Below are 9,854 nucleotides of genomic sequence, written 5' to 3'. Positions count from 1 at the left end.
CGAATGCGGCTCTTTTTTCCACTTTCAGAAACTATGACTGCTATAAAAGACAAAGTCGTACTTAAGACACAAATAAAACAATACTATGTACTTTGTTTAAGTTTTCATGGATTTCCAAGCCATCCTCAATTAAGACAGCTTGTAAATATTCGTTGCTACAAGTTAAAGCTACCACTTGAAGCTAACGCCGTACACACCGCTCTAAACACCGTCTTAATGAGCCCTTCACAACAAGCATGCAAAAGTAATAAAATGAAATAACACAGAAATCTTAAGCAACACGGCCATATTTTTCTAAAAGTAATAACTCTCAATCTGAACAGTCAGCTGAACTAGAACTCCGATACCAGAGTAAGCTCTGTGCTCGTTTTTGTTCTTCATACTTCAAGCAAAAACTCTGAACTGTAATCTGCCCCCCCCCTCCCCGCTGCTTTATTGTCGTTAACAATAAACACACGTAATATGCTTGAAAATAAGGCACAAACAGTGTCCGTTAGAATGGCTGAGAAATCTTTAGATAATTAAATAGCAGATTTTTACTAGAAAGCTAGCAGGCTTGTGCTAGCAGTTTAAAGAAAATAAAACTCACCTTCATATCTGTGAATGTATAACGAGGCGAACATCTTAAAACCTTTCTTTGCCTTACTTGTTGGGGTTTCGGATCGATGTACATTATTAATTGTTACCTTGGAAAAACATTTCAGCCGTTTTTTCCGAACGTGTAAGCTGAGGTGCAAAGAGCCCATTAAACTTCTCCAACTCCGGTCCAACAGAGCCTTCTTGCTCCAAAGCGTGGTTCGGATTTGCAACTCCAAAATCCAAGCAAAATGTTGAGCGTAGTCCAGTTCTGTGGCTCCAAAAAGCAAGCAAAATGTTCAGGAAAACTTTGCAGCTCCAGCTGTCGCCAGCTGACTGTTATTACGTAGCGTCGATCTGTTTTCTCATTGATGGAGTACCACTGCCTCCTGCTGTCGCAATACTGGTATTGCACTAGCAGTACCAGTATTTCTCCACAAGGTGCCAGTAGTACTCCATCAACACTGACCACTGGTAGTGTGTTCTTACTTCGCTGTGTCATAAGTTTTGCTGAATGACTTTGTTTGTATTATTTCTAGCAAAAATGAATGAATGTTTGTACTTTAACCCACAAAATAAACTTATATATATAAAAAGTTATAATAATGTATATTTAAATAATTAATAACAACATAACCTATGGGCTGCTGTTTTCTAGGGGGCGCTATAGAGAAATTAGGCCACGCCCTACAAATATTGTGATGGATTCCAGTCGGGGAGTGGATAAATATTCATCCTTGTGAGTTTGCAGCAGCTGAGCCCGAAAATGTGGTATTGAGAGCCAAACGTATGGCGATGGCGTTACAGGTAACTTCGCCATGCCGCCATGCCCACCTGCTCTATCGTAGCTGGTCGGGGTTGGAATCCTCAATACACCAACATGTGTTCTGTGTCTTGGCACAGTTTCATGTTGATGAGGTCAAAGGGGTCGGATAGCGAACGTTCACAGTAAAACATTACACTTCCTGTTCTCAGGGGGCGTGGCCTAAGTGATGTCATCATTCGACCATAGGGTAATGTAGGAGACCCGATGATGATCAATCACAGAAACTTTGGTGCCTCTGTGAGTTTCTGTGTAGGAGATATAGCAGTTTATGTTTTTATGGCGAGTAGGTGAACTTTGACCCCTGCTAACCCCCTTCAGCATACTCAAAAACTCACCGTTTAGATAACTTTAGATGAGACATGCCTTATGAACAGACTGACCGAGTTTGAAGTCGATCAATCGAAATCCCTAGGAGGAGATAGATCAAATACGAAGGCTGTAAACGGCAAAAATGGGGTCAAAAACCGAACTTGAATCCAAAATGGCTGACTTCCTGTGGGGTTTAGACCATGGCTCCAAGAGACTTTTTTGTACGTCCTGACAAGGTACACATGTGTACAAAGTTTCGTATTTGTAGGTTAAAGCATGGCTTGGGGCTGATCATTTAAAGTTTTCTAGGGGGCGCTATAGAGAAATTAGGCTACGCCCACCAAATATTGTGATGGATTCCTGTTGGGAGTGGATGAGGGTCCATCCTTATAAGTTTGCAGCAGCTGGGCCCGAAAATGTGGAATTGAGAGCCAAACGTATGGCGATGGCGTTACAGGTGACTTCGCCACGCCACCACGCCCACCTGCTCCATCGAAGCTGGTCGGGGTTAGAATCCTCAATACACCAACATGTTCTCTGTGTCTGGGCACAGTTTCATGTTGATGAGGTCAAAGGGATCAGATAGCGACAGTTCACAGTAAAACATTACACTTCCTGTTCTCAGGGGCGTGGCCTAAGTGATGTCATCATTCGACCATGGTATTGTAAGAAGACCCGATGATGATCAATCACAGAAACTTTGATGCTTCTGTGAGTTTCTGTGTAAGAGATATAGCAGTTTATTTTTTTATGGCGAGTAGGTGAACTTTGACCCCTGCTAACCCCCCTTCAGCATACTCAAAAACTCACCGTTTAGATAACTTTAGATGGGACATGCCTTATGAACAGACTGACCGAGTTTGAAGTCGATCAATCAAAATCCCTAGGAGGAGATAGATCAAAGGCTGTAAACTGCAAAAATCAGCAAAAATGGGGTCAAAATGGGAACTTCAATCAAAAATGGCTGACTTCCTGTGATACTTGCACTATGACATTAATTGTAAATTTTGAGCGTCTTGGGGAGTTCTACAAGTGTACCAAATTTCATGTGTCTACGATAAAGTAAGTGAATAGCAGAGGGTAAAAAGGGTGTTTTTCCAATTTCTAGGGCGCCGTAGAGACATTTCTGTTGCAAGTTTTGCTATGACTTTAAAATACGTAAATTTTAAACAGGCTTAAGGCCTCCGCCAAGTTTGGTGAGTTTTTGAATATGATAAAGCCCCCAAAAAGCCAATTCATTTGGGTGGAAGAATAATAATAATTAAAGCTGCAAGTAGCCTCGAACGGCCCTCGCAGCCAAGCGCCGCTCCGGCCTATTGTCCACCGCGGGGTACGAGCAACCGCCGCCTCACGCCAGCCACCACAGAAGCTCTCACGCAGTTTTCAGCACCTCCGGCCGCATTGCAGAAGCTGTTGCTGAGTTTCCATCAACGCTTCCCACGTTCCAACACAGAAGTTGTTCCGCAGTTTCCACCCCGTCCACCAGGCGGTACGCATCGATGCGTTCGGCGGCGCTCCTTGACGATGCAAAAAAATGTGGTGCAGATTCATTGGTTTAGTGAAGAAATATAGCTGGCGGATTAATGTAGGTCGCGCAGTGGAGTCAAAATATATTTCAATGCTGTTTTTCTCTTTCGAGGTCAACAAAGGTCATACGTATCCAATTTGGCGTCAGTCGGAAGATCCACGTGTCATTTACAGTCGAACATATGCACAGGCGAAGTACTGCAGATCGTCATTTTTCATCATTTTCAGCTGTGTTTCTAAAGCACTCTATTTCATTGTTGGAGTAATACTTACTCAGAGTGGCGAATTACTGAAATGGTTTGGAAGAAGTAAGAAAACGCTACATTTACTGCATGATTTAATTCAACAAAAATTATCTGAGACATTTCTATCCTTTTAGAAATTTCATGGCAACGCTCTCACAAAGTTTTCACGCCCATCCGCCCGTGGATCTGTCATTGGTGGAGGAACACTGACACCTACTGGCGAAAAACTGATATTGTTCTTCATCCTGTTTATCTGCTGTTTCATTTGTGGAGCAATACTGACCCCAAGTGGCGAATTACTGAAATGGTTTATAAACGCCAAAAATGGGATCAAAATCTGAACTTCAATCTAAAATGGCCGACTTCCTCTGGGGTTTAGACCGTGGCTCCAAGAGACTTTTTTGTAAGTCCTGACATGGTACACATGTGTACAAAGTTTCGTAATTGTAGGTTAAAGCATGGCTTGGGGCTGATCATTTAAAATTTTCTAGGGGGCGCTATAGAGAAATTAGGCCACGCCCACCAAATATTGTGATGGATTCCTGTCGGGGAGTGGATGAAGATCCATCCTTGTGAGTTTGGAGCAGCTGCGCCCAAAAATGTGGAATTGAGAGCCAAACGTATGGCTATGGCGTTACGGGTCACTTCGCCACGCCGCCACGCCCAGCTGCTCCATCGAAGCTGGTCGGGGTTGGAATCCTCAATACACCAACATGTCTTCTGTGTCTGGGCACAGTTTCATGTTGATGAGGTCAAAGGGGTGAGATAGCGACCGTTCAGAGTAAAACATGACACTTCCTTTTCTCAGGGGGCGTGGCCTAAGTGATGTCATCATTCGACCATAGGGTATTGTAGGACACCCGATGATGATGAATCACAGAAACTCTGGTGCCTCTGTGAGTTTCTGTGTAGGAGATAGAGCAGTTTATTTTTTTATGGCGAGTAGGTGAACTTTGACCCCTGCTAACCCCCCTTCAGCATTCTCAAAAACTCACCGTTTAGATAACTTTAGATGGGACATGCCTTATGAGCAGACTGACCGAGTTTGAAGCCGATCAATCGAAATCCCTAGGAGGAGTTGGATCAAATAGGAAGGCTGTAAACGGCAAAAATGGGGTCAAAATCTGAACTTCAATCCAAAATGGCCGACTTCCTGTGGGGTTTAGACCATGGCTCCAAGAGACTTTCTTTTAAGTCCTGACATGATACAAATATGTACAAAGTTTCGTAATTGTAGGTTAAAGCATGGCTTGGGGCTGATCATTTAAAATTTTCTAGGGGGCGCTATAAAGAAATTAGGCCACGCCCACCAAATATTGTGATGGATTCCTGTCGGGGAGTGGATGAAGATCCATCCTTGTGAGTTTGGAGCAGCTGGGCCTGAAAATGTGGAATTGAGAGCCAAACGTATGGCGATGGCGTTACAGGTCACTTCGCCACGCCGCCACGCCCACCTGCTCCATCAAAGCTGGTCGGGTTGGAATCCTCAATACACCAACATGTCTTCTGTGTCTTGGCACAGTTTCATGTTGATGAGGTCAAAGGGGTCAGATAGCGACAGTTCACAGTAAAACATTACACTTCCTGTTCTCAGGGGGCGTGGCCTAAGTGATGTCATCATTCGACCATTAGGTATTGTAGGACACCCGATGATGATAAATCACAGAAACTTTGGTGCCTCTGTGAATTTCTGTGTAGGAGATATAGCAGTTTATGTTTTTATGGCGAGTAGGTGAACTTTGACCCCTGCTAACCCCCCTTCAGCATACTCAAAAACTCACCGTTTTGATAACTTTAGATGGGACATGCCTTCTGAACAGACTGACCGAGTTTGAAGCCGATCAATTGAAATCCCTAGGAGGAGTTCGAACAAATACGAAGGCTGTAAACGGCAAAAATGGCCTCAAAATTGGACCTTCAATCCAAAATGGCCGACTACCTGTGATACTTGCACTATGACATTAATTGTAAATTTTGAGCATCTTGGGGAGCTCTACAAGTGTACCAAATTTCATGTCTCTAGGATAAAGTAAGTGAATAGCAAAGGGTCCTTTGAAAATTTGTAGGTGGCGCTATTGAGCCATTTCTTATGGGATTTTTGCGATGACCTTAAAATACAAAATTTTGAAACTCCCTTTACGCGTCCGCCAAGTTTGGTGAGTTTTTGAATATGATAAAGCCCCCAAAAAGGCCCCTCTTTAGGGGGGCAGAATAATAATAAGAAACAGTAGGAAACAATAGGCCTTCGCAGCGCTTAGCTGCTCGGGCCTAATAATAATAATAATAATTAAAGCTGCAAGCAGCCTCGAACGGCCCTCGCAGCCAAGCGCCGCTCCGGCCTATTGCCACCCGCGGGGTACGAGCAACCGCCGCCTCACGCCAGCCACCACAGAAGCTCTCACGCAGTTTTCAGCGCCTCCGCCCGCACCGCGGAAGCTGATGCTCAGTTTAAACTTCTCCAACTCCGGTCCAACAGAGCCTTCTTGCTCAAAAGCGTGGTTCGGATTTGCAACTCCAAAATCCAAGCAAAATGTTGAGCGTAGTCCAGTTCTGTGGCTCCAAAAAGCAGGCAAAATGTTCAGGAAAACTTTGCAGCTCCAGCTGTCGCCGGCTGACTGTTATTACGTAGCGTCGATCTGTTTTCTCATTGATGGAGTACCACTGCCTCCTGCTGGGGCAATACTGGTATTGCACTAGCAGTACCAGTATATCGCCACAAGGTGCCAGTGGTACTCCATCAACACTGACCCCAATGTGTTCTTACTTCGCTGTGTCATAAGTTTTGCTGAATGACTTTGTTTGTATTATTTCTAGCAAAAATGAATGAATGTTTGTACTTTAACCCACAAAAAAACTTATATATATATAAAAAGTTATAATAATGTATATTTAAATAATTAATAACAACATAACCTATGGGCTGCTGTTTTCTAGGGGGTGCTATAGAGAAATTAGGCCACGCCCACCAAATATTGTGATGGATTCCTGTCGGGGAGTTGATGGGAATCCATCCTTGTGTTTTGGAGCAGCTGGGCCCAAAAATGTGGAATTGAGAGCCAAACGTATGGCGATGGCGTTACAGGTCACTTCGCCACGCCGCCACGCCCAGCTGCTCCATCGAAGCTGGTCGGGGTTGGAATCCTCAACACACCAACATGTCTTCTGTGTCTGGGCACAGTTTCATGTTGATGAGGTCAAAGGGGTCAGATAGCGACCTTTCAGAGTAAAACATGACACTTCCTTTTCGCAGGGGGCGTGGCCTAAGTGATGTCATCATTCGACCATAGGGTATTGTAGGACACACGATGATGATCAATCACAGTAACTTTGGTGCCTCTGTGAGTTTCTGTGTAGGAAATATAGCAGTTTATGTTTTTATGGCGTGTAGGTGAACTTTGACCCCTGCTAACCCCCTTTCAGCATTCTCAAAAACTCACCGTGTTGATAACTTCAGATGGGACATGCCTTATTAACGAACTGACCGAGTTTGAAGACGATCAATCAAAATCCCTAGGAGGAGTTCGATCAAATACGGAGGCTGTAAACGGCAAAAATGGGGTCAAAATCTGAACTTCAATCTAAAATGGCCGACTTCCTGTGGGGTTTAGACCATGGCTCCAAGAGACTTTTTTGTAAGTCCTGACAAGGTACACATGTGTACAACGTTTCGTAATTGTAGGTTAAAGCATGGCTTGGGGCTGATCATTTAAAAATTTCTAGGGGGCGCTATAGAGAAATTAGGCCACGCCCCACAAATATTGTGATGGATTCCTGTCGGGGAGTTGATGGCGATCCATCCTTGTGAGTTCGGAGCAGCTGGGCCCGAAAATGTGGAATTGAGAGCCAAACGTATGGCGATGGCGTTAGAGGTCACTTCGCCACGCCGCCACGCCCAGCTGCTCCATCGAAGCTGGTCGGGGTTGGAATCCTCAACACACCAACATGTGTTCTGTGTCTGGGCACAGTTTCATGTTGATGAGGTCAAAGGGGTCAGATAGCGACCGTCCACAGTAAAACATGACACTTCCTGTTCTCATGGGGCGTGGCCTAAGTGATGTCATCATTCGACCATAGGGTATTGTAGGAGACCCGATAATGATCAATCACAGAAACTTTGGTGCCTCTGTGAGTTTCTGTGTAGGAGATATAGCAGTTTATTTTTTTATGGCGAGTAGGTGAACTTTGACCCCTGCTAACCTCCCTTCAGCATTCTCAAAAACTCACCGTTTTGATAACTTTAGATGGGACATGCCTTATGAACAGACTGACCGAGTTTGAAGCCGATCAATCGAAATCCCTAGGAGGAGTTCGATCAAATACGAAGGCTGTAAACGGCAAAAATGGCCCCAAAATTGGACCTTCAATTCAAATGGCTGACTTCCTGTGATACTTGCACTATGACATTAATTGTAAATTTTGAGCATCTTGGGGAGCTCTACAAGTGTACCAAATTTCATGTCTCTAGGATAAAGTAAGTGAATAGCAAAGGGTCCTTTGAAAATTTGTAGGTGGCGCTATTGAGCCATTTTTTATAGGATTTTTGCAATGACCTTAAAATACAAAATTTTGAAACTCCCTTTACGCGTCCGCCAAGTTTGGTGAGTTTTGAAAATGATAAAGCCCCCAAAAAGGCCCCTCTTTAGGGGGGCAGAATAATAATTAAAGCTGCAAGCAGCCTCGAACGGCCCTCGCAGCCAAGCGCCGCTCCGGCCTATTGCCACCGCGGGGTACGAGCAACCGCCGCCTCACGCCAGCCACCACAGAAGCTCTCACGCAGTTTTCAGCGCCTCCGCCCGCACCGCGGAAGCAGTTGCTCAGTTTTTCCATCAACGCTGCGCACGTGCTAAGACAGAAGTTGTTGCGCAGTTTCCGCGCCCGTCCTCCAGGCGGTACGCATCTATGCGTTCGGCGGCTATCCTTCAAGATGCAAAAAAATGTGGTATAGATTCATTGGTTTAGCGAGGAAATACAGCTGGCGGATTAATGTAGGGGAGCAGTGGAGTCAAAATACATTTCAATGCTGTTTTGCTCTTTAGAGGTCAACAAAGGTCATACGTTTTCAATTTGGCGCCAGTCCGATGATCCACGTGTCATTTAGAGCCGATCATATGCACGTGGCGAAGTAATGCATTTCGTCATTTCTACACCCCAATGCGGTTCGGTCAGCAGCCAGCATTCATAGAGTTCATCATGTTATCGTTTTTAGTCAGTATTCACATGATGAAACCCATATAAATTATAGAATAACAGTAAAACATACAGCAGAAAAACATGTGACTGCCTCTTAAAAGTGGACGGGGCTACAGTGAGGTCATCAAGTGACCATGGAAATGTGTTCAGGGCTGTTCTCTAGAAAGACAGAGGAAGTGTGATGATGCAGCTGTGATCTTGCATTTGGAAGTCATTTAATGTTTGATGTTTTATGGTAAATAGTGAAAGTTTTACACTAAGCCACACCCACATGCTTGATGTTAACTACAACTGAGATGTAAATGCAGTGCAACTTTGACGTTATTGTGAAATGAGTCAGGAAAATGGTGAAGGTTAAGATGTATCAGTTTAATAAACCGCACTGTTCAGTAATAAACCAAGGGCAATGCACAATAAGAGAGCACAGTTAACTTTCAGCACATTAGAACAATAGCACAGGCTGAATCCCATCCATTAATTAGGTATTAATCACAGGAAGTGCTGCAACTAAATATTACAACCCCAATGGATCGGTAAAAAGATACTTAGCATTTTCTCAGAGCTCTTTCAAACGACATTTTAAACATCTTCTATACATAATAACAAACAACTCTGAATTTATGAAACTGGATGTATCACACACTATTCAGTTTATTGAATTAGTCAAGCGCTTCGTTAGCATTAAAAACGTTGCAGGCCTCAGGCATTGGGTTAGCATCCTCCTCAGAATAACTGTTCCAAACATGACGGCTTCCAGAACCAGCAGGAAGGAATAAATTACTCACCGCACCGCGAGTTATGACTGTTTAAACGAACAGCAATGGGCTCTTTGCGCCTGCTGCGCTGACGTCACAACTGTATACCAGAATGCGGCTCTTTTTTCCACTTTCAGAAACTATGACTGCTATAAAAGACAAAGTCGTACTTAAGACACAAATAAAACAATACTATGTACTTTGTTTAAGTTTTCATGGATTTCCAAGCCATCCTCAATTAAGACAGCTTGTACATATTCGTTGCTACAAGTTAAAGCTACCACTTGAAGCTAACGCCGTACACACCGCTCTAAACACTGTCTTAATGAGCCATTCACAACAAGCATGCAAAAGTAATAAAACGAAATAACACAGAAATCTGAAGCAACACGGCCGTATTTTTCTAAAAGTAATAATTCTGAATCT

This window comes from Poeciliopsis prolifica, unplaced genomic scaffold, assembly GCF_027474105.1.
Source record: "Poeciliopsis prolifica strain line A6 unplaced genomic scaffold, Auburn_PproV2 SCAFFOLD006, whole genome shotgun sequence".
Classification (NCBI taxonomy): Eukaryota; Metazoa; Chordata; class Actinopteri; order Cyprinodontiformes; family Poeciliidae; genus Poeciliopsis; species Poeciliopsis prolifica.
Note: the sequence above shows the minus strand (reverse complement) of the source record.